The 25,039-nt window shown below is 46.3% G+C and overlaps 1 protein-coding gene across 1 annotated transcript in view; it reads left to right on the forward strand.

Annotated features, from left to right (window-relative positions):
* The first annotated feature begins 18,428 nt into the window (after positions 1-18,428).
* Positions 18,429-25,039, forward strand: part of MIDEAS (mitotic deacetylase associated SANT domain protein) — a 134,199-nt gene continuing 127,588 nt past the window's right edge. The window contains exon 1 of the mRNA XM_040333934.1: positions 18,429-18,635. The gene's annotated coding sequence lies outside the window, so the exon portion shown is untranslated. The remainder of the gene's footprint in view (positions 18,636-25,039) is intronic.

Genomic DNA, 25,039 nt, shown 5'->3' on the forward strand with positions numbered 1-25,039 from the left:
CTCCCTGCAGCATTCCTCCTGTGAATCCAAGCCAATGGCTCATAGTACATTGATCCGGGTGCTCTGAGTTGCCAGCTTGTGCAGTGTGGTGTGTTATTCGGCGTACCGTACCGTCCCTTTTTTTTGGTTGTTTTGTACCAGCTTTGTTTGAAGTGTACAAAAAGATACACTTCATTCAGTGCAATGTCGGGTAGCACAATGTGTTGCCCTGCCTGACATTGCAGTGTGATTCGGGACGGTGGGCTGTGATAAAATACAGCATGTCTGCATTTTATCACAGCATTCACTGGTATGGGATACATAGGAAACAATTGTTTCTGGTGTGTCCCTGTTGTGACAGATGTTTTACCATGCAGCAAAAGGCCTGTCATCGCATATGATGTGGATTGGCCCATAACAAAGTTTGCCCTGTGTGTTTTGATTTTCGGTTTGTTTTAAGGAGGCCCAGTAGAACCTCAGCTCAGTAGTACCCCCACTTAGCAGATCCCCAGCTCATTTTTACCCCTGTTCAGTAGATTCCCAGCTCTTTGGTACCTTTGTTCAGCAGATACCCAGCTTATTAGTACCCTCGTTCAGCAGATGCCCCCCCTCAGTAGTACCCCCAGCTCTGCTGATGCCCCACTCAGTAGTACCCCCAGCTCTGCTGATGCCCCACTCAGTAGTACCCTAAGCTTTACTGATCCCCTGCTCAGTAGTAACGCCCAGCTCTGCTGATCCCCCAACTCAGTAGTATCCCCAGCTCTGCTGATGCCCCACTCAGTAGTACCCTAAGCTTTACTGATCCCCTGCTCAGTAGTAACGCCCAGCTCTGCTGATCCCTCAACTCAGTAGTACCCCCAGCTCTGCTGATGCCCCACTCAGTAGTACCCTAAGCTTTACTGATCCCCTGCTCAGTAATAACGCCCAGCTCTGCTGATCCCCCAACTCAGTAGTAATCCCTAGCACTGCGGAATCCTATGCTCAGTAGTAACCCCCAGCTTTGGAGCAGGGTTCAGACTGGAGCCGAGAAACTAGTGGACCGCACTCATGGTGTGCAACATGGGAATGCTATAGCAGAAGGTGAGTAGGGACCAGAGAGATAGGGTTGCGAAGCAGAGGATCAGCCGAGCTGGGAAACCGGAGCAGGAGAAACTAACAATGTCACATGTTGTGCATAGCAGGGGGGTGAGCAGGGAACAGAGAAAGAGGAGGATCAGCAAACCAGGATTGGCATAGTTAGGTGTTACTACTGAGTGGGGCATCAGCAGAACTGGATGTTACTACTAAGTGAGGGATGAGCAAAGCTGGGGGTACTACTGAGTGGGGCATCAGCAGAGCTGGGGGTACTACTGAGCAGGGGATCTGCTAAACAAGGGTACTAATAAGCTGGGGATCTGCTGAACGGGGGTAACAATGTCACATGTTGTGCATAGCAGGAGGTGAGCGGAGAACAGAGAAAGAGGAGGATCAGCAAACCAGGATTGGCATAGTTAGGTGTTACTACTGAGTGGGGCATCAGCAGAACTGGATGTTACTACTAAGTGAGGGATGAGCAAAGCTGGGGGTACTACTGAGTGGGGCATCAGCGGAGCTGGGGGTACTACTGAGCTGGGGATCTGCTTAACAGGACTACTAATGTGCTCTGGATCTGCTGGGGGGGGGGGGGGGGCAGTACTACTGAGCTGGGGTCTGCTGGGCCCCTGTAAAAGAAATTGAAAAATCAACACACAGGGCATTTGCCAGGCTTCATTAACGCTTCAAAAAAGCATCATAGCAGCACCATCAAAGAACAGCAGCCTTTACATCAAGAAAGCAACCAAAGAACAAACATGGAAAACTTAAAAAAAGTGCTCAAAACTCCACCTACTGGCACAAAGGACAAATGCTAAATATTAATTTTCAGCATTTTATATTTTTTAGAAGACAAGGAAATAAGCAGTATAATATAAAAACATTTTTTTTAACATGTATAAAACCACAACACATTGCCTGACGTTGGCACAAAATCACTTATAAAAGAAGGCCTAACTAGGGCAGAAACCAGCATGTGATGCCACTTGCCAGTACCAAGTAAAAATAAAAATATGAGCTTAGAGCATTGGCCTTTAACGTTGGAGATCCAGGAGCTTCAATGTGATGATGATGATATCTTGTTATGTCTTTTGTTACATTTGCAATTATTTTACGTTAAAAACATGCGTAGAATAGCTGCTACTTTGATAGGAAATGCGACAGAGGTTCAAACTGATTAGACGTCACCCATATCAAATTATTAAAAGGAACCACGCTGTTTCTTATGACACTGAAAATTCACCATAGAAACAGAACTTATGTCATGACCATTGAGTAACACTCTTCTGCAGGCTTTTTCTAATACTTCATAATGAAAGGAAAATGACAGGCTTATGTAATCTTCATTTTTTTATTTTTTTTATTTACAAGTCTTTTTGTATGAAGTGAGGCTGGTCATCTCTGCCTTGTTTCCATTTGTCATATTAGCAATCTACAAAAAAAAGACAATAAAAACATTTTTTTGTTGCATAGTTCTTCACTGAATATATTTTTAAATAGGAATTTTGAGATATAAGAGAATTCCTCTTCATGACTGGAACAATTTTGCGCATTGGTTTCTAACACCCCCCCCCCCCCCCAGGCTTACAAGGACCCCCATCCCACCGACAGCCAATCTCTGGGGTTCAGATTACCAAATCCCCCCCGGTAAAATGGAGCATAGGGTACATTTAAAATGGAACTATAAACCCATTTCTCAAAACAGTTACATTGAAGGCATGCTATGAATGATAATTGTCACAGTTGCTTGTGCTTTCATATGTACTGTCACATCATGAAATGGCTGCAGTCATAATTGACCACAAGTGCAGCAACAAGGCAACTGCACTTCAACTAGAGGCTAATGACCATACACTCTACTATTTTCTTGTTCAACTTTCCTGTAGATTAGCTGCTCCCACTTACTCTTCTGGTCATATAGCTCCCGGGTTTTTCTCACTCCACCCATCAGAAATGTGATCTGCAATTAACCGTCTTCCTGGAGAAAGTGACAAAGTCCAGGAAACATCTCTCTTATCAGAGACTCTTGGGTTCTTCCCCACTAGAAAAGTGCAGCACTTTGGAAACAGTCTCTAGGGCTTTACTTGAGGTCACAATTGGTGCCATGATGAACTGACTGAGTTGCGGTTGGTTGCTAGGGACAATGGCAAACTTATTCTGCCAGGCCCCACGTTGGGCGCCAAAAATGTAGCGCGCCCCCCTGGGTCTACTGAAGGCAAGGAGGGACCTCCAGAGGCATGGAGTGAGCTAGCATTTACCACAGGGGTGAGTTCATGGCTATAATGGGGAGTTTGGAACAGAAATTGGGCGCCAGTCACTTTTAATATTTTCAAAGCTTTAATACAGAACTTGAAAGGAGGTAGTAAGAGAGGGGGTTAGGGGGTCTCACCACATTGTCTTCTTAGCACTTTGTCCCCTGTGGTAAGAGATCCTGAAGTTCCTTACCTTAAGGAGCAGCAGCTGCCAGGAGTCCGGGGGGGGGGGCTGGTAGGCTGAGCAGCCATGCACAGTGCCACTTTTCCAGCCTGCCTGTTTGCCAAAAATACAATTTTTGTACAGGATTCATGATAAAATCATGCTTTTGTTTGGTCTCTGTCACTCTTACACAATGTGAGTGAGGTGTCCAGCATTTAAGGTTTATATATCATTTTTTTAACACTGCACTGCATTTACCCAGCCAGTACTAAATATACCACAATTACAAACACACACAAAAAAAATAATTAATTATATATATATATACAGTATATATATATATATATATATAAAATATACAGGGCCCCCCAATGTAGGCGTATCTTTAAATGAAAACATTTCCCTTGAAATGACGTCCCAAGTACTACAAGGCTTAAATATTAGACTGTCTAGAGCAGGGGTCTCAAAACTTGCTAAACAAAGGGCCAGTGTACCGTCCTTCAGACTTTAGGGGGAGCAGACTATGGCCAGTGGGAGCAGAAAATACCCCAGCATAGGTGGAAGTAGACAATGCTTCAGGTTTGGTGGTCAATGGGAGAAAAAACAAACATGATCAGTAGGAGAAGGAATACTGCCCCATTGTTGGTGTTTCTGCACTTTTTTTTTACTTTATATAAGTTTTATATATATAAAAGTGCAGAAACTTTTTAAAAAACTCTCGTACAATGCGGTTCAGGCGACTAGGGCCTGTCCACATACAGGCATACCCTGCATTGATATTACCAGGGTGCTCTAATATATAAATATAATCCAAGCTTCTTCAGTCAAAAGCCTGCCTTCTACCCCCCCATGCAACACTCATGGCCATTTAGGTTGTCCTTCACAGTCAGTGGCACAGGCCAGAACAGGTAGGCCAGGCTCTTCACCCAAAATCTATGTTGGTACATTGGGGTGCTCATTTGGTAAAAAGATCTGGTGTATTGGCATCTGGAAGTACCAGTTATATGGTAATAATTAATTATATATTTTTTTCTATTTTAGGTTCTCTTTAAGACTGCTTGCGGAGTCGCAAAGGGACACACAATCTACTCAGAGAATATAATCATATGCACTGTATGGAGGAAGACGACGATAACTGATGGAAATCAGTGTTTTTTCTTTTCTCTTTTATGTGTCTATGTTCTTCTTTGAATATTTTGGCCTGTGCTTTTGCTTTTCCCTATGTCCTCTTTCCTATATCCTACCGAATGTAATGCATTAGTGGGCTGTCGTGGTTTTGGGGTGGGTCATAGAGGATGTGCAGATCAAACTAACTCCTAGTGACATAATTTCCTATGACCAAATGCGTTGGATGGGGACGTCTGGTTTGGCGGCACTTTTGGCACTGGAAATGCATGGTGCTTTACTATTAGAATTTTATGTTTTTCTAAGTGCATTCTTTTTATTTTTTTAAACTAAACAAACATTACTTTTCACTACTTGGGCTACCTTTTTCTCTTCCCTGATGTGGAATATGAAGAATCTTTCACTGGTATAAGTCAGAACCATTGTTTACTGTATAATGGAATGAAGGGGAGAGCCATTTGGAGCACCTTGGTTATAATTACACATGCTGGGTTTGACTCTCTTGTTATTGCAAGGTGTCAACATTCTTTGGTGAGTGCGATGTGAAGTCTGTGTCGGGGTCCTCTGGAGAGAGCGCACAGTGGAGCACTTTATATGTCTTTGGTGTTTGGGGCACTGTAGCAAAGGAGTGGGACTGTCTTTTGAATCTCATTGTGTATTGATTCCTGGTACATTGGTTCACAGGAAATGTAATTATATTTGGACATTTACTTACCGTATATACTCAAGTATAAGCTGACCCGAATATAAGCCAAGGCACCTACTTTTACCACAAAAAAAAATGGAAAAATGTATTGACTCGAGTATAAGCCTAGGGTGAGAATGCAGCAGCTACTCTAAGTAGAAAAGTGGGTCAACAATGCCCATTTGTAGCTTCACTTTGCATGCCTCAGCCTCACTGTGTTCATCTCACTGGGGCAGATTCATGTAGCACTTACACCGTTTTTTTGGGAGATGCACGGCGTAAGTGCAGATTTGCGCCGGCGGATCGCTGCGCCGTACCCAGAGAACCAGATTACACCTCCAAATAGACTTCATCGCCTCGGTGTAACATTTCCACGCCGGCGCGGCGTTGGTGCAGATTTACGCTGGTCGGATCTGGCGTGGCCATGGTTTTTGTGTTTTAAATATGCAAATGAGGTTGTTGGGCCGATTCATCAACTTAAGCTTGACCGGCGCAGGCTACTCCCGGTGCGCGGACCAGAAAATTCCGGCGCCAAGTTACCCCTCATAAAAGCAGGGGTAACTTTGCACCAGACTTGCACAGGTCAGCTGGAGAGCAGCTAAAGCAGCAGCGTTACAGACGACCTGAGCAACAACACTTGCTGGACAACACATCTGTGTGCCAACATGCCAGGGGCAGCCGTGGTCCTTGCACTATTGCGTCGACGGGCACGTAGGAGGGCACGGGAGAGGATATTCCGCACGCGCATTGACGTCTTTCACATGGGGGAATTGGAGGTGTATCGCACCTACAGATTCAGCCGTGAAGTCATCCTGGAATTAACCAGAATCCTGCAGGATGACATCACCAGCCCAACACACTGCAAACGACCTAGCTTGGGAAAAAAAAGCTTCAGTACATTTGCACCTGCAGGGTGGAAGTCTGGGCTGATTTATGGACTGGGCGTTGGTAGTGGGCCGGCGTAGCTCAGGGGTCACGCCAGGGCGCAGTTCTGAGCATGTGCAGATTGGGGCATTTACCCCTGGATGTCACTGAGCATGTGCGGTCTAAGATGCGCCCCGGCGTGACCCCTGCGCCACGGTCGGCACTTCATTAGCATAGGGTGACTCCAATTTGGCCTTACGCCGTCTAAAATCCCCCCCGCTGGGGCATCGTAGACAAAAAAAGTTTCTTGAATCACCTAACTGCCGCTCCGCGCTGGACCAGTGTAATCTAAAAATGATGCACCACGCCGGTGCAAATCTGCACCATTGTACATGAATCTGGCCCACTGTGTCCATCTGCATTCCTCAGCTTCATGCCTCAGCCTCACTGTGTCCATCTGCATGCCTCATGGCTCAGCCTTACTGTGCTCATCTGCATGCCTCAGCCTTACTGTGTTCATCTCACTGTGCCCATCTGCATGCCTCAGCCTCAGCCTCACTGTGTTCATCTCACTGTGTCCATCTGCATTCCTCAGCCTCATGCCTCAGCCTCACCGTACCCATCTGCATGCCTCATACCTCAGCCTTACTGTCGCCCCCTGCATGCCTCAGCCTCAAGTACCTTGATCGGCGTTGTGCCAGCGTTATCATCTCCTGGCGCTGTGCCCATCTGCAGTCTTATCTCCCGGCGCTGTGATACATTCAATCTAATCGGCGGCCATGCAGTGTAACCGAGTGCCGCCTCGTCCTCCTCCGTGACGGAACACTGACTCGGTTACCCAGTGAGTCAGTGTTCAGCCTATCACGGAGGAGGAGGCTGCGCTTGGTTACACTGCATGGCCACCTATTAGATTGAATGTATCACAGCACCAGGGGATTAGGCTGCAGAGGAGGACTTGAGTATAAACCAAGAGGGGGATTTTCAGCACAAAAAAAATGTGCTGAAAAACTCGGCTTATACTCGAGTATATACGGTATACTAATGTTATGTTTGCACGTGATAATGATATGTTTTATGATTGCACATGATTCATGATTATACACATTGTTTTATGTTTCTGCATAGCGCTCTTCTAGGTAGGTGGTAGAGTGAGTGTGTATAGTTTTTGGTTTATCTGCTTAACAGGGAGACAGCTAGGTAAAGAGAGAGAGAGGGGGGAGAGAGAGAGGGGGGGAGAGAGAGAGAGAGAGAGAGAGAGAGAGGGGGGAGAGAGAGGGGAGAGAGAGAGGGGGGAGAAAGAGAGAGGGGGGAGAGAGAGGAGAGGGGGGAGAGAGAGGAGGGGGGGAGAGAGGAGGGGGGGGAGAGAGAGGAGGGGGGGAGAGAGAGAGGAGGGGGGGGGAGAGAGAGAGATCCAGGGGAGGAGAGGGATATTGCCCCCTCCTCAGCGCGGGCTGCCATGCGGCCTCAGGGGGTCGACCTGAGGACCTGAAACATTGAAGCTGCAACCCAAGGTATCTTGTCTGGTACTGCTGAGGAAGGCTGCCTTGTGAGTACAGACTACTGGGTGAAAGCTAAAGGTAGCACTGGCTATTGTCTTGAAGAGGCAAAGTTCACTAAGTTCCTTCTGCTACAATGTGACCATACTGCTACTATATAGTCCTATAGATAATCTGCTATAAAGTTCTATTGAGAGCGTTGTCCTCACCTGTGAATAGTTAATTTGGAGTGTCCTACGAATGTCTTTCTCTCATCCAAGTTCTACAAATAAAACACAAAAACACATTCCCTAGACTGGTCATTGGAGTTAACGAGCGGAAGAGTGTGTGCGTTTTGTGAAAATACCCTGTAACTGGCTATGGAATAATCAGTGGGGGGCCTGGGAAAACCAATATCCAAGCGACTCATTCAGGGGTACCATTACACAAGCATAGGTAGCGCTGTTACCCATAGGGTAGGTGGGGTCTTTTTGAGATGTGCAGATCAAAGCCCTGCATGTCCGAAGTTATGCCGCCATGTATGTCAGTGGTGCCACTGTACCGCAAAATTGACAGGACAGATGCTGGTGCTATGCAATAGACCCAATGCTTAGTAATTGGCTTCACACATACCAGCTGCATTGTGGGAGGAATTGAGAGAGTCACGTGCTGTTGATATCCAGGATTACTGTGTATTTCTCTTTGCTCCACGCAACCAAACATAGCAGTGGGGCAGCAGAGAGAAGGGGAGAATTTAAAGCGGGGGTTCACCCAAAAAAAAAAAATTAACATTAGATTCAGGCGAGTTGTTAGAAGCACAATCGGGTGTTTTTTTTTAAATCGTTGCCGTACATACCGTTTTATAGATATATGTTCTCCGCGGCTTCCGGGTATAATCTGCGGGACTGGACTGCGCCCAGTCTGCGGGACTGGGCGCAGTCCGGCTTCTTTCGGCAACTCGTGACGCTCTGTATCCGACGGTCGGAAGCCTGTCAATCAATTAGGAACACCCAGTCCCGCAGATTATACCCGGAAGCCGCGGAGAACATATATCTCTAAAACGGTATGTACGGCAACGATTTAAAAAAAAAACACCCGATTGTGCTTCTAACAACTCGCCTGAATCTAATGTTACATTTTTTTTTTTTTTGGGTGAACCCCCGCTTTAACGAGGAGGTCTTGCATAGGAAAAGCATGGCTTCACTTTAATGTAGAGTGTAGGTTCAAGTTTTTTTCAAGTATTGTTGATGAATTAAAGGTGCAGGAGAAAAATATAATCTGAAGATAAAACAGATCGTACAATGCACAACACACTTTTCTACAAAACCGATAGATGGCACCTTATATGTCACGTACCTGGTAGTAGAGCCTCTCGTAAACCTCTGGCTCAAGAACCCCTGGTGGAGTAGACAGGAGCTTGAGAGTGCAAAGGGGCACAAGTGCCTGGCAGGTAAACTGGTGTAGAGGGCTGGATGCAGCAGCAGGGAGGTGTAGTCCAAAGCAGGATGCAAGCAGCAAGCTGAGAACTGTAGACAGTGGCACGGCACTCGTGGAACAGGAGATTGGCAGGTGAGGACAGGCCGGGTCAAACACAGGCGGGCAGATCAGGTACAGGAGCAGAATTCATAGAATAGTCAAATCCAGGCCGGGTCAGTTCTTCCGGCGGGCAGCAATCAGGTTGGAAGGAGAAGCAGAAGCAAAGTCAGGACAAGCCTATATCAGAGACAGGCAGCAAGCAGGAGTAGTCAAGGGAGAGCCGGATCAGGTAACAAAGTCAGTAATCAGAATCACGGGTAGCAGTGGTCTCAGGAACGCTGTAGATCAAACAGCAGGGCAGCAAGGTGTCTGATCTCTTTAAATAGCCTATTTTGGCGCCAAGTTCTGTCACAGTGCGCGCCATTGCCCAATGCGCCAAACGGCTCTTCCGCACACAGGCATTCTTCTGACACTGCTGGTGCTAGGCAGACTACTGAAACACCTTTCCTGACATTATGTGTCTTTTCGATAATTTAGAGATTTGATAATATCGCCTGATTCTGTAAAGAATTGTTAAGTTAGATTGCCACCTGGAGGGCCACCGTAGGACTATGAGGAATGAAAAGAAGTCCCAGGAGCCGTTCATCACACAAAACCCCCATGTAAAGAGTGGAAGCAGCCTCAGCCTAGACTCTGTCCAGGTTACACCCCGACATCTTCTACCCTGCCACAGGGCTTAGTCATGGGCGTGGAGAAAATAACAAACATGTCATACTTACTGTACCTGCTCTGTGCAGTGGTTTTGCACAAAGAAGCCCCAATCCTCCTCTTCTTGGGTCTCCCGCCAGCCCTCTTGTTCCCCCCCCAGCAAGAGGCTTGCTATACGGGCACACTCTCGAGCCACTGCTCTATGTGTCCATATACACACAGGCCCAGATTCTCGTAGGGCGGCGTAAATGTAAGTGGGCGTAGTGTATCGTAGTTGCGCTAGGCCGCCGCAACTTAGAGAGGCAAGTGCTGTATTCACAAAGCGCGCACTAAGCGCGCCTAAATCAAATGAGGAACAGGGGGGCGTGTTTTATGTAAACTAATCATGACCCCACGTAAATGAAGTTTTTTTTCGCATGCGCGCATGCTCAGTATCACGTCGAATTTTCAAATTAAATTACGCCTGCTCAATGCCTAGTCGACATGAACGTAACTTACGTCCAGCCCCATTCACGGACGACTTACGCAAACAACGTAAAATACGACGCTGTTCGCACGTTTCCGACGTCCATACCTAACATGACTTACCCCTGCTTTATGAGGGGTAACTTTACGCCGGCGTATGTCTTACGTAAACGACGTATCTTGATACGCCGGGCGCACGTAAGTTCGTGAATCGGCGTATCTAGCTAATTAGCATATTCAACATGGAAATATACGGAAGCGCCACCTAGCGGCCAGCGTAAATATGCACCCTAAGATACGACGGCGTAGGAGACTTACGCCGCTCGTATCTAGGCAACTGTGAGGCGTATCTGATTCTATGAATCAGGCGCCGACTTGCGACGGGCCGCACTCAGAGTTACGCCGGCGTATCTGGAGATACGCCAGCGTAACTCCTTTGAGAATCCGGGCCATAGAGTATGGCTCAGCCCAGCCACCTCTCTCTCTTCATTGGCTCACTGGCTGTTATTGACATTAGCAGAAGCCAATGGTTCCCATGCTGTCCCAGCCAATGAGGAAGAAGAGACCTGGGAGAGCCACTGCTCTTGTGCACATTGCTGGATCGAGATGAGGGGGCTCAGGTAAGTATTGAGGGGGGGGGGGGTTGGGATGCTGCACACAGAAGTTTTTTTTTTATCTCAATGGACAGAATACATAAAGGTAAAAAAACTTGAGCCTTTGCAACCACTTGAATTTCTTTGTATGTGGTCACAATAGGACTAGCCATACACGCATACATTTCTCTTGCCACCTGTAGCTGTCAGAAAACCCAAATAGTGACTGCAACTAATTGGATGCAGTCATTTCTCGGCCGACAAATTCCCACCCAGCACCTTTGATATTTAATTGGGAGTTTGTCGAGCTTGGTGAATCCAACAGGGCCACCCAAGGCTAGAATTTAACCATCAATCGGATGAAATTTGAGCTGTCTATTGCTGGGTTTAGTAATTATTGTCTGAACTAAAGAAAGTAGGACACAAGAAAAAAAAATGGCTTGGTATGAGGTTTGTAGGGATATAATTTTCCTCCAGGAGTATATGAGCACTCTCATGGCGCACTGCTCCCTCTAGTGGACAGAGCCACTCTGAGGTTGATGTTCTGGGGCAGAAGTCAGTTCCCTCTCCCTCTGTACAGTATATGGTGTGACTGTGAGAGGCCGCGAAACATATTTAATACTAGGAGTCATTCCGCTACTGAAATAAGAGAGGAAAGTGTAAAGCAGCTTGCAGAAACACCTTCTAAAAAAAAAGCGTAGGAGGATGGTGTGGGCTGATTACAATACAAAGCTGTTAACAGCAACAACGATACCGGGAGGAAATATAAAGAAAGACCTTCAAGAAACACTGTTATAAGAAATGCAATAAAATACATCTGAAAAACCGATACACAGAAATGATTACAGAGTGAATTGAAGATATTCTCTGAGGAAATGAAAAGTTACAACATGGTAAGCCCCATTTGAAAGTAGCGCGTGGCGAATATGCACGTTGCCGCATTTCATGTATAGAGCAACTCTATACTGCTGGACTGGTGTGAACACTGGACTGCATCAAAAACACACCAAAAATGCACTGGAACGCATCAAAAACACACCAAAAATGCACTGGAACACTTTAAAAACACACCAAAAATGCACTGGAATACATCAAAAACGCGCATGCAGAAAAGCATCCGGAACATTTCTATGGTGTGAACTGGCCCTAAGGCCAGTTCACACCACATGCAGTCCAGTGCACTTTTTTTTCTGCACAAAATGCATGCACAGTGCATGTATTCCAATGGCTCTAGTTCACACCATTCAGTCCGTTTCCGGTCAGTTTCCGGTGCAGAAACTGACTGTATGGTGTGAACTAGAGCCATTGGAATACAGGGAAAACACTGTGCATGCATTTTGTGCAGAAAAAAAGCGCACAGAACTGTGTCTGGTGTGAACTAGCATGGAAAGAAGGTTATATGGTTTCCAATGACATAGTTCACACCAGTGCTGTCAGTTCAAGGGTGTTACAGTTCCAGATAAAATGTAGAACATGCTGCATTTTTCCTGCACTGGACTTTACTGGAACGTAGTAAAACACTGGATTGCACTGGAACGCATCAAAAACGCACCAGACACCAGTACAGTGGGGGAAAAAATGGAATGCATCAAAAACAAATAAAAAACACTCATGCAGAAACAGATCTGGAGTGCGTTTTTGTGGTGTGAACCAGCCCTAAAATAAAACTGCGAGCAGGTCGGCTCTTTGTTCAAGAAGAGACATGCATCATCTCTCCTACAATAAAATAAACTGCCTGCTCCTAGTCTTCTTTAGAATGTACACTGAGCTGCACATGCACTGTTTATATAACATTCCGGCACCGGATCTCCTGTACATCACTGCATGAGTGACATCATTCCATGATGGACAATGAAGACAGCTTAATCCCGGTGCCCAGAAGAAACCGGGTGGAAGATGCCAGCGCTGGCAAGGGACCATTGAAGTAGAGATAAGTATTGTGTCATTTAGCTTCGCTGTAACAATGAATGACAATGACACTGCAAGCTCTACCTCTGTTTTTGCACATTTTGTGAATGTGTGACAAGTTGCAGGCTTTTGTACATATTCACATCCTACATACGTGTGAATGCAGCCCAAAGATGTGTGCTTGTGTGAGGCTTCAAAAGGATTTTTGCAACATTTATATATTAAGAACCGGGGAAATACAAACTGATCATATAAGAAAAAACAGCATAGGATACTGTCAATGAAAACTGCATGTAAAATCAATGAGTAGATTCCAAAATACAAGCAGATAAAGTGAAAAACAATTCTCAATTTTTCTAGTAACAGCCAAGTTTGGACCTTCCTTACTACTTATACCCCCCCCCCCCCCAATGGCCAGTGAGATTACCCCCCCCCCCCCAGAGGGCAGGACTAAGCTCAACTTTATGAGATCTGCATATAACTTTAGCTGCCTACACCTCTGGATTTGCTTGGCCATTTAGGCAGTAGCGGCTGGTACTCAAAATTTTTGGGGGGCACAAACGAAAAAAAAAAAAACAATTGCAGCCTCACTGTGCCCATCAAACGCAGCTACTGTGCCCATCAATTGCAGCCACTGTGCCCATCAAACGCAGCCACTGTGCCCATCAAACGCAGCCACTGTGCCCATCAAACGCAGCCACTGTGCCATCAAATGCAGCCACTGTACCATCAATTGTCGTATTTTGTATGCATCTGCTGCTGGAACAGCTTATTTATGCTGACTGAGAAATGAACACCCAGACAGGCATTTTATTCCTCCTAAGAGATTCTCTCAGATTTATCCTATGGAGGAGAAATTCACTAAGAAATGGATTGTGCCAGCAGTGGACGCTGCTATTTCTTCTCTGAATAAAAGTAATAAAAGTCTTATCTGTCCGGTTGACAATGTTCAGGTATTTAAAGATGCAGCGGATAAAAGGCTGAAGTCATTGCTTAAAGCCGAATTTGCTATGGCTGGTGCAGTTGCACAGCCTGCGATAGCAGCTATTGGCATCTGTCAATTCCTTAAAGTGGAGGTTCACCCTATAAAAAATTTCTAACAATACATCCAGCCCAGTCCTGCATATAAAATGACACTAACCTTTTTTTTTTCTTTGCCGTAGATATCGTTTAGCCATGGAATTCACTGCGGCTTCCGGGTAGGGAATCCCGCGGGAGTGGGCGTCATGCCAATTGATTGACATGCTAAACGACGGCGCACACAGCGCGTCACGACTTCCCGAAGGAAGCTTGGGTCGGCTCGGCTCTTTTCGGCGCCGGTGCCATTTAGTGTCATTTTATATGCAGGACTGGGCTGGATGTATTGTTAGAAATTTTTTATAGGGTGAACCTCCACTTTAAGGATAAGGTGAAACAGGCCATCAGAGGGGAAGAGGTCCCGGACTTTCCGGAGCTTCCTAAGGCCCTCTGTTTTTCAATTGACGCCATTAAGGATTCGCTCTATCAGACGTTGCTTCTTGCTCTTCTGCTGGTACATATGCGAAGAGTACTGTGGGCTTAAGCATTGGTCAGCAAAATTACCTTATAAGAAGCTGCTGACTGGGTTTCCTTTTCATGGAGGGCGTTTATTTGGGGATGACTTGGATAAGTACATCTAGAAGATCTCGGGTGGAAAGAGTACCCTTCTTCCTGTAAAGAGAAGAAGTAAGCGTCATTCATTTAAATGTCCTGCCTCTCCTTTGCCGGGAGCATCAGCCTCCAGGCAATCACGACGGTCTCCGCCGTCAGCCCCAAGAGGAAGGCCCCAAGGCCAGGCTAAGGCCTCGTATACACCACCCAACATGTCCGATGAAAACGGTCCGCAGACCGTTTTCATCGGACATGTCCGCTGGGATCATTTGGTCTGATGTGTGTACATCAGACCAAATTCCCCGTGGACAGAATACGCGGTGACGTGGCAGCGACGTGGCGGCGACGATGACGCCGCGACGTGCGCGCACCAGGAAGTTCAATGCTTCCACGCATGCGTCGAATCACTTCAACGTATGCGTGGGATTTCGGGCCAGCGGACATGTCTGATGAGTCATACTGACCATCGGACATGTCTGACGGACAGGCTTCCAGCGGACAAGTTTCTTAGCATGCTAAGAAACTTTTGTCCGCTGGAAACCTGTCCGCTAGACCAGTTTCACCGGACATGTTCGGTCGTGTGTACAAGGCCTCAGGGGTAGAAAAAGTCCTGGGGACAAAAATCTGCAAAGCAAAGACCCAAGGCCTCCTTATGAAGGGGTGCCACCACTCACACGAGTAGGGGGAAGGCTCCTGCAGTTTGCAGGAACCCGGCAGGAGAAGGTCCAAGACAGTTGGGTCATCTCCATAGTCTCTCTAGGTTACAAGCTAGAGTTTCGGGAATTTCCTCTGCCTCGTTTTCTAAAATCGAGTGTTTCCAAGGATCCTGTAAAAAGGGCTTAAATGTTTCAAGCACTAGACTGGTTGCTGTCTCAAGGGGTGATCATAGAGACCCCCTCAAGAGAACAAGGTATGGGATTTTACTCAAATCTCTTCACAGTACCCAAACCAAATGGGGCTGTCAGACCCATTTTGGATCTCAAGGGTCTGAACCATTTTTTAAACATCCGCTCCTTTAGCATGGAATCAATTCAGTCAGTGGTGTCCTCCGTTCAGGGAGGGGAGTTCTTAGCGTCAATAAACATTAAGGACACGTATCTCCATGTTCCAATCTTTCCTGCTCACCAGAAGTTCCTGCGATTTGCGGTAGCGCAGCGACACTTTCAGTTTGTGGCCTTGCCCTTCGGGTTGGCCACCGCACCACGAATGTTTACAAAGGTCCTGGCTCCATTGTTAGCAAGACTAAGAGCCCAGGGGATCGTGGTAAAGGCATACCTAGACAACCTACTACTGATTGATCAGTCCATAAAGGGGCTGGATCTGAGTGTAACTAGCACGGTCAGGTACTGGGAGCATCTGGGTTGGATTATCAACCTAGAAAAATCGTCCTTGCGGCCAGTAAAAAGCCCACAAGAAGGTGTTCTTACCCCAGGCAAAGGTTTGCTCGATAAGAGAGCTGGTGCATACAGTCAGGACAAGGGAAGAGCCTCCCATCTGTCTCTGTATGAGACTGTTAGGGAAGATGGTAGCTTAATTTAAAGAAGTTCCCTATGCTCAGTTCCATTCAAGACTGTTGCAAAACAATATCCTGGCTGCCTGGAGCAAAAGAAGCCAGGATTTGGATTGTCCAATGCACTTGACTCCAAACGTACGCCAAAGTCTCAGGTGGTGGCTACTAACCGAGAATTTGCAGAAAAACCTTCATGCCGATCACTTGGAAAATAGTGACAACCGATGCCAGCCTTGTAGGCTGGGGAGCAGTACTAGAACAGAATGCTGTTCAGGGAGAATGGTCAGAGTCCGAAAAGTTCTTGTCCATCAACATTTTAGAAATTTGTGCAGTACACCTGGTCGGGCATACTATGGGGATACCCTGTCAGGGTTCAGTCCGACAATGCCATGGCAGTGGCCTATATCAATCACCAGGGCGGCACCAAAAGTCAGGCAGCCCAGAAAGAGGTAAACCATATTCTGGTGTGGGCAGAGGAACATGTTCCTTGCCTATGTGCGGTGTTAATCCCAGGGGTAGAAAATTGGCAGGCAGACTTCTTAAGCCGCCAGCTATTGCTCCCAGGGGAGTGGTCCCTACATCCAGATGTGTTTCTGGCCATTTGACGGAGATGGGGTACCCCGGACATAAATCTTTTTGCATCCAGGTTCAACACAGAACTGGGGATACCCTGTCAGGGTTCAGTCCGACAATGCCACGGCAGTGCCTATATCAATTTTACCAGATGGATGTGGGTCAACAGGAGGATGCCGCCTTTGGGCGCTGTGTTTTGCAGATGGCAGTATAGGTCCTCATGTCTGACAGAGGTTTGCTTTATTTATTGGTGTCTCTCTACCCTCAGATGGCATTGCTTTGGGACATCCCATGTAGTAATTATTGGCTCTTTGTCCCTTGATGTACTGTAAAGGAAATAGGATTTTTTATAACAGCTTACCTGTAAAATCCTTTATTGAAGGTACGTCACGGGACACAGAGCTCCCGCCCCTCTTTTGGGATTATTATAAATTGCTGTGCTACAAAACCGAGGTACTCCCCATGTGGGAGGGGTTATATAGAGGGGGACTTCCGGTCTTCATTATGCCAGTGTCCATCACCTGAAGGGGGCCCATAATAACCCATGTAGTAATTATTGGCTCGGTGTCCCCTGATGTACCTTCAAGAAAAGGATTTTTGGAGATTTTTAACCACTTCCCGCCCGGCCTATAGCAGAATGACTCCCGGGCAGTGATTCAGTTATCCTGACTGGGCGTCATATGATGTCCAGCAGCATAAGATGCCAGCGCACGCCTCCAAGGGCACACGGCGCGGCGATCAGTGGTGCTGTGTGTCACTCTGACACACCATTTCTCCGATCATAGTAAGGAGTCTCTGGCGGAGGCTCCTTACCACGTGATCAGCTGTGACCAATCACAGCGTGAACCAGGAAGTGCTGGTAAATGGCTTTCCTCGGTTGGCGCTGACATAGGGATTGATGGCTCTCTGTGTCAGAGGGGGGGGGGGGTCTGTGCTGATAATCAGCACATTGATTATCAGCACAGTCCCATCAGATGTGCCACAAACCATGCTCATCAGCTGCCAGTCAGTGCCCCATCAGAAACGCCTGTCAGTGCCCATCAAAGTGCCAATCAATGCCCACAACAGTGCCAATCAGTGTATGTCACAGTTCCAATCATTGCCCATCAATAAAACCTGTCGGTACCTCATCATGAGTGCTGCCCATTAGTGCCATCTATTAGTATCCATCAGTGCAACCTGCCAGTGCTAATCAGTTCCGCCTGTCAGTGCCCATCAGTGCCGCCGATCAGTGCCGCCCATAAGTGCCCATCAGTTCCGCTTGTTAGTGCTGTGTATCAGTGCCACCTATCGGTGCACATCAGTGCTGCCAATCAGTGCCGCCTCATCGGTGCCTGTCAGTGAAGGAGAAAACAAAATTTTATAACAGAAACAAAGAAAAACATATTTATTTTCAACAAATTCTGTCTGTTTAGCAAACAAAATAAAAAACCCAGATGTGATCAAATACCACCAAAAGAAAGCTCTATATGTGGGAAGAAAATGATAAAAATGTAGTTTGGGTACAGCGTTACATGACCCACAACTGTGTGCAATGCATGCAGTCGTGGCAGTTACAGGGTTAAATCAAGCAGTGAAAAAGCAACATATTGCATCCCCACCACCTATCAAATGCCTCTGAAAAGTGATCCAATGCCGATTGCTTTTTAGAGCCATGGCAGACCCTGCTGCCTGTGTAATCCAGCCCTTAATTCATCTAAAATGGGAATACGTTTTCCTTTTTAGCTCTACTTTAACCTCCTGCAGACAGTGATGAGAACAATCCAGATGTACATGTCCTGACCTGTCCTTGTCACAGTCTGTCTGTCCAGGGTGTCCTGTCCCTGCAGCACTGATCCAAAGGTCACCCATCCTTGTCTGCAGATCACATTCCTGCACTTCCCTCTACCACCAGAGGGGGGGAGTAGAGGAGACGAGGAAGTGACGCCTGCATGGAGTGAGACTACCAGAGAAAAGAAGTTTGTGTAGGACTGGGAGAGTTGTTGACTTGTTGGGGGAAGCTGTGCGGTGCAGCCAGTGCTGGGTGTGGACTCCGGACTGACACTCCTGCTTTCTATTTCTTGGAGTTTGGCAAGTTTTCTGTGCGGATCCATTATTACTGACAGCTGGAGGAATCTCATCACTGAGCACAGCATGTGCATGGAGGGGACTGAGGACAGGTCTGTATGATTGGACTGGGGGGAGGGGGGCTCATTCACATCATGTCATCTCCCTGTGATCACCACATGCAGTCCTGTGTGTATTACAATGTAAAAGTATCAGTGAGTCTCACTTCCACCATTGCAGCGCTTTCATTTGCATGTGTTTACAATGGAACAAATCGCAAACGCATGTAAACGCAACTTGGTGCAAAAAAAAGTGCTGCAAACGCATTACAGAACCCTGCGAATGCTTGTGCAGAACAGCATGCTGTGGGGTTGCAAAGTAATGGAGCCCTAAGGCCCTTTTCACACCTGAAACTGCAAGTAACTGCGTGTTTCTGACGCACGTTTTACGTAGTTGCGTTTTTCTATCTGCGTTTGGCCTTTGAGGTCACTTCCTTCTTGCTTTTATGTGCACTGTGATCTGTTGCAGTGCGTTTTGCATGCATTTTTTTTTGTGTGTGTTTGCGGTGTGAAAAAATGCAGCATGCTGTACTTTTTTTGCACTGTGCTGCACTGCAATGGTGTGAACTCTGCCCATAGAATTGCCTGGATGTTGCAGTGCAGTCCAAAATGCATCTGTGTGAAAGGGCCCTAAGGCTACTTTCGCACTGAAGGCGTTTTTCATGCCACTGGGGCGGTGCGCTTGCGGGACGTTACAAGCAGCATCTTTGTTTTTTGTTTTTTTGGAGCGCTGTATACGCTGCTAGTAAAACCGCCCCATGCAAATTAGAATGCATTGGCAGCGATTCCAAAGCGCTTCGGAAGCACCGCAGCACAGGCGGTTTTAACTTTTTTTCTTTGGCTGCTAGCGGGGGTTAAAAGCTCCCCGCTAGCACCCGAAAAGCGCTGTTAAAACGACAGTAAGGTGCCGCTAATACGAGCGGCGCAGCCCCAGTGTAAAAGTAGCCTGAGGCTCCATTCACACCTAGGCGTTTTAACGCCAGAAGCCCGACGCTATTGCAGCCTAAAATACGCTGGAGGGGTGATTTAACATTGTTCTCTATGGAGATGGTTCACATCTCCACGCCGAAACGCGGTACGCATGAAGCTCAAAACAAGTCCCTGACCCTTTTTTTCAGGCGGCTTCGGCATAGCCGACAATGTGTAAATCACCCCTCCAGCGAAAACAAGGTTAAAAAATGACGCGTTTTGTCGCGGCAAATCGCGGTACAAAACGCTGCGCTAAGGTGTGAATACAGCCTAAGAGCTTCATATCGCAATCCTTGCGTTGAGCATGTTTCCTCTTGTGCGTTTATGTATTTTGTGATGCATTTGCAGAGCGTTTTTTGTTTTTAAATTTTTTGGGTTGCATTCACACGCAAAATGCAGCTCCCTTCCTTATTAAACCTGGGTTAAAGCACTGCAAGCCAACCATATGCGGGGTCCTGGAACGCGTGGAAATCGCATGCAGTTCTGTGCAGCTGCCTTTTGAGTGCATTTTTTCCCTGCGTTTCCTTTCCCACAAGTACAGCAGCCCATGCCGGTGATTGGCAACAGAGACACAAATATGTGAACAGAGCCCACGGCCCCTGTCACACTGCCACTGACAAACCTGCATGTCTTTGTATTTAAAGGACTTTGTCATATAAACGCATGTAATGTTTTTTCAGTGGTGCGATTTACACTAACGGCGTTTAGAGAATATAGAATTCAGGGTCCAATTAGGACACTCTAAACTAATTTAAACGCAGCTAAGGAAGAACCATCTAAAAGCAGGAAGAAGGGATTTAGAAATTTAGACCCCTTTCACACTGAAGCGTTTTTACAGCGTTTTAGCGTTAAAAATATCGCTATTAAAACGCTCTCCATGAATCTCAATGGACCCTTTCACACTGAGTCCTGCAAGCAGCATCTTTGGAGCAGCTTTTGGGCGCTGAAAAAAAACGCCCCTCCACTGAAATTAATTGAAAAGCGCTGTAAAAGCGCCTTACCCTTTCACACTGAGGCACTGTAAAAACGCCCTAAAATGTTAGGGTCTTAGCGGTGCTTTACCAGCGTTTTTCGGGTGCTGGCAGTGTGAAAGGGCTCTGAAAGCACTCGGGCTTTCACATTGGGATTGCGGATGAGGCTTCGCTCCAATAACGCCCCAGTGTGAAAGGGGCCTAAAAGTCGTTTACACTTCCTGGATCGCTTCTCCTGCGTTTTAATAAAAAGGTAAACTCGGGAGCGCCAGTGTAAATGAGGCCTAAAGGTGTAATCGAGGCTCACTGAAACGCATCAATTTTTATTGTATATACGTTCATATTGCATTGTAAAACGCGTTTCACCCTTCGGCTGCATTCACACCTGAATGATGTGCGTTTTACAGGACAGCTCATTGGGGTTTATTTACGAAAGCTGGAGAGCGCAAAATCAGTCTCCCTTCTCCATAGAAACGAATCGGCTTCTAACCTCAGCTTGTTCTGCAATAAAACCTGGAAGCTGATTGGTTTGTCTGATTTTGCGCTCTGCAGCTTTAGTAAATAAACCTCATTGACTTGAAGAGGCTGCACAAGAAACGCACACATTTTTCACCCAGAAAACCGTTTTCTGTGCGTTTCTGGAAACGCAGGAAGAAAGACGTGTTTCCAAGCTGCTGAGGTGTGACTGCAGCTTTAAGACTTTTTTACGCCACAACCCCCTCTGTCAATATAGAGTTATGCATGCGCAGTAATTTACAAGCATTTTAATGCGTTTGCGTTGCATTTTTTTTTTTTTAGTTTATTTTTCCCCAATGCCTTATTTATCATTTTATTTACAAGCGTTTATGTGCATTCAGCTGTGTGTCAATACTTTTACATGCTGTAAGCTGCAAAGGCTTGTTGAAAATGCACACGTTTTTCTGGCACATGCGTTCTACTGCATTTAAAACACATTTGATTGCATATGATGTAAAAAATCCAGTTGAAGGTGTTTTGTTATATCTATTGAAAAATGCAAAAAAAAAATTCTGTTGATCCTGCCAGTGATCTTGTTAGCAGATCTTACAAATGCGTTTATCAGTTACATTGTTCTTAAGTATCACTGAGGACTAGAGAACCCCTCCCATCTATTATATCAAAATAAGGGCCCCTTTCACACTGGGGCGGGAGCCGCGGTGGCGGTATAGCGCCGCTAAAAATAGCGGCGCTATACCGTCGGATTCGGCCGCTAGCGGTGCGGTATTAACCCCGCTAGCGGCCGATAAAGGGTTAATACCACCCGCAATGCGCCTCTGTAGAGGCGCACTGTGGGCGGTATTGCCGCGGTTTCTCATTGTTTTAAATGGGAAGGAGCGGTATACATACCGCTCCTCTCACCGCTCCAAAGATGCTGCTAGAAGGAGATTTTTTTCTCTCCTGCCAGCGCATCGCCTCAGTGGGAAACCCATCGGGCTTTCACATTGAGGTTGCTGGGCAGGAGTTTTTCAGGCGGTATAGCAGCGCTATTTTTAGCGCTGTACCGCCTGAAAAACTCCTCAGTGTGAAAGGGGTCTAAGGGGGAGAGTGTTCAGTAGATCTTGCACCCTTACCGTCCTAGGGTGACCATGCTGCTTTTTATAGAAGACAGGACTTTTTCAGCCAACATACACAAAACTACGTGGTTATACTGCTCTTTAAAGCCACCCTTTGGGCAACTTCTGCTAATGTTGTCTTATGGTTAGCATTGGTTCAGAGCATGCGTGTTTGTACTTTCTATTTTAGTCCGACAGACTTGTGTACACACGATCGGAAAATCCGACGGAACACATTTCCGACAACATTTGTTGGATGGAGCATACAGACGGTCAGATTATCTGAAAAAGCCTTCCATCACACAATTGTCGGAATATCCGATCGTGTGTGTACGGTCCTTTAGAGGGCAAATCGTCCAATGGGGGACACTAGTTCTGGTGGGTGACTGTGATTTTTCTCACTTTTTCCTCACTTCCTGTTGTGGCTATAGCACAGGAAGTGAAGAGAAATCTTCCCAATGGGACACAGATAGCAAAAAAACTAAAGGCAAAGTTTTTAAAGTGAAACTCCAGCCCAAATAGCTTTTTGTACTTTGGTGTAGTGTGAGGAATGGTTTGAACTCCTGCTATTTTCTTCTTCAACATGTCAACTTTATTTGGTTTTGAATAAATTGGAAAAAGCTTAGTCGCTGTATTACATTGTAAAAAAATGGATGCAAGCATTTTCTGATCAGAAGCAGTGGTTCTCAACCCTGTCTTCAAGTGTCTTCATGTACCCCCAACAGGCCATGTTTTGGGAATTTCTCTAAGGGCCAGTTCACACCAGACGCAGTTCCGTTCCCTGCGCTTTTTTTATGCACTGAAAATGCACGTACAGTGTTTTCCATGTATTCCAATGGCTCCAGTTCACACCATGCAGTCAGTTTCCGGTTTAGAAACTGACTGCATGGTGTGAACTAGAGCCATTGGAATACATGGAAAACACTGTGCATGCATTTTCAGTGCAGAAAAAACTGCACACGAAACCGTACGGTACTGCATCTGATGTGAACTGGCCCTAAACGAGGACATGTGCATTTTTTGATGCTTTTTACAGCGTTCCTGTGCAGGAAAAATGCAGCATGGTCATCCTCCTCCTTCTTTTTTTTATTTTTTTTATTTTTACTGTAACGCATTGGTGTGTACTATGCCAATAAAGACCATATAACCTACTTTCCATGTGTTTTTGATGTAGAAAAAAACGCACTGGACTGCTTGATGCGTTCCAGATGCTTTTTGCAAGCGCGTTTTTGATGCTGCCATTGCATTTTTTCCTCCTTGCTTTTTTTTTAACCTTGCATAAGGACCCGTGCGTTTTTGGTGTGTTTGGGTGCATTTTTGACGGGTTTTACAGCGTTCCAGTACAGTTCAGTGCAAGAAACATGCAGCATGTTCTACTTTTTTACTGGAACTGCAAGCACTGGACTGCATGTGGTATAAATGGGCCCTTAGATAAAATAGCTGTCCAAAATACCAAGCCATTGACTCTGATTTAAAGCACCTGTGCAAGGAAAACCTGCAAACATGGCCTGTTGGGGGGGGGGGGGGGGGTGGTATCCTAGGACAGACTTGAGAACCACTAGTCTACACCAGTGTTTCTCAACTCCAGTCCTCAAGGTGCTCCAACAGGTCATGTTTTCAGGATTTGTTTGTGCTTTTTGCACTACAGAATGTGTTCCATAGGAAACCATGGTAAATGGACTGTAGTGCAAATCTGCAAATGCAAAAAATACATAGGTGTGAATCCAGCCTTAGTAAATTACCTCAGCCATTTCATCTGAGGGAAATTCTGAAAACATGACCTGTTAGGCTCAATTCACACCTATGCAGTTGTAGTGCATTTTGCAGATTTGCACTACAGATTGTGTTCCATAAGAAACCATGTTATATGGACTGTAGTGCAAATCTACAAAAAGCACTAAAACTGCATAGGTGGGAATCCAGCCTTAGGGCACCTTGAGGATTGGAGTTGAGAAGCACTGGTCTAGATCTATGGTTCTCAACCCTGTCCTCAAGTACCCCCAACAGGCCATGTTTGCAGGTTTTCATGTATCTTGAACAGCGGCTTTAATTTGAAGTCAATGGCTTGGTATTTTGGACAGCTATTTTATCCAAGAGAAATTTCCAGAACATGGACTGTTGGGGGTACTTGAAGACTGGTCTAGAGTCTAGACAATTCGCTGTTTTCCAGATGCATCATGGGAAATTAAAAGAATCCCCTCCTTAGCTTTACTGGAAACGATCTTTTATAAAACTTGGCATCCCCTGGTTATCGCCATTAATATTTTCCCTGTGTTTGTGCCGATAAATTGTATGTATAACTAAGCTGAAAACAATTGGAATATTGTCAGTAATTATGATTGACCCCCCTTCCCGCTCAGCCCTGGCATCCCTTTAACATGCTCTTTTGATGCCTGTGGGGAACGTAAGGCTTTCCTAATCACATGGCCACTGTGATTGGCTGTCACTTGATGGGGAGTCGATCCCACCAGCTCCTGATCACATGCCACCATCTTAGATTTGGGAGCTGGCTGCAACGTCTTCCTCCCGCACTGCCGGCCCCCCAGTCGCAGTGCCCCTACGCATTTGTTAAATGGACAGACTGTGGGGGGGGGGGGACTGTCCTAAAGCCTCCAGGGATGGGTGATATAATATCTCAGAAGGCTTTGGGCAGGGTTTGACAAAACCCGGGCGACAGGTCGCATTTGTGACTATAATTAGCGACCTGGTGACTGGGACGGCACAGCTAGGGTATCTTGGGTCTCCATGTAATCCCCCGCGCGATCGCATCGGGCCGCGCCAGCCGGTAATTGAGGCTGCGGCTTTGCTGCCTTCTGCAGGCCTATGGTTCCTTCTGTGATCTGGCGCCGTCTTATGGTGGCCGTTGGTATGACAAGAGATTATATATATATATATATATATATATATATATATATATATATATATATATATATATATATATATATAT

This window comes from Rana temporaria, chromosome 13 (genome assembly GCF_905171775.1).
Source record: "Rana temporaria chromosome 13, aRanTem1.1, whole genome shotgun sequence".
NCBI classification, from domain to species: Eukaryota; Metazoa; Chordata; class Amphibia; order Anura; family Ranidae; genus Rana; species Rana temporaria.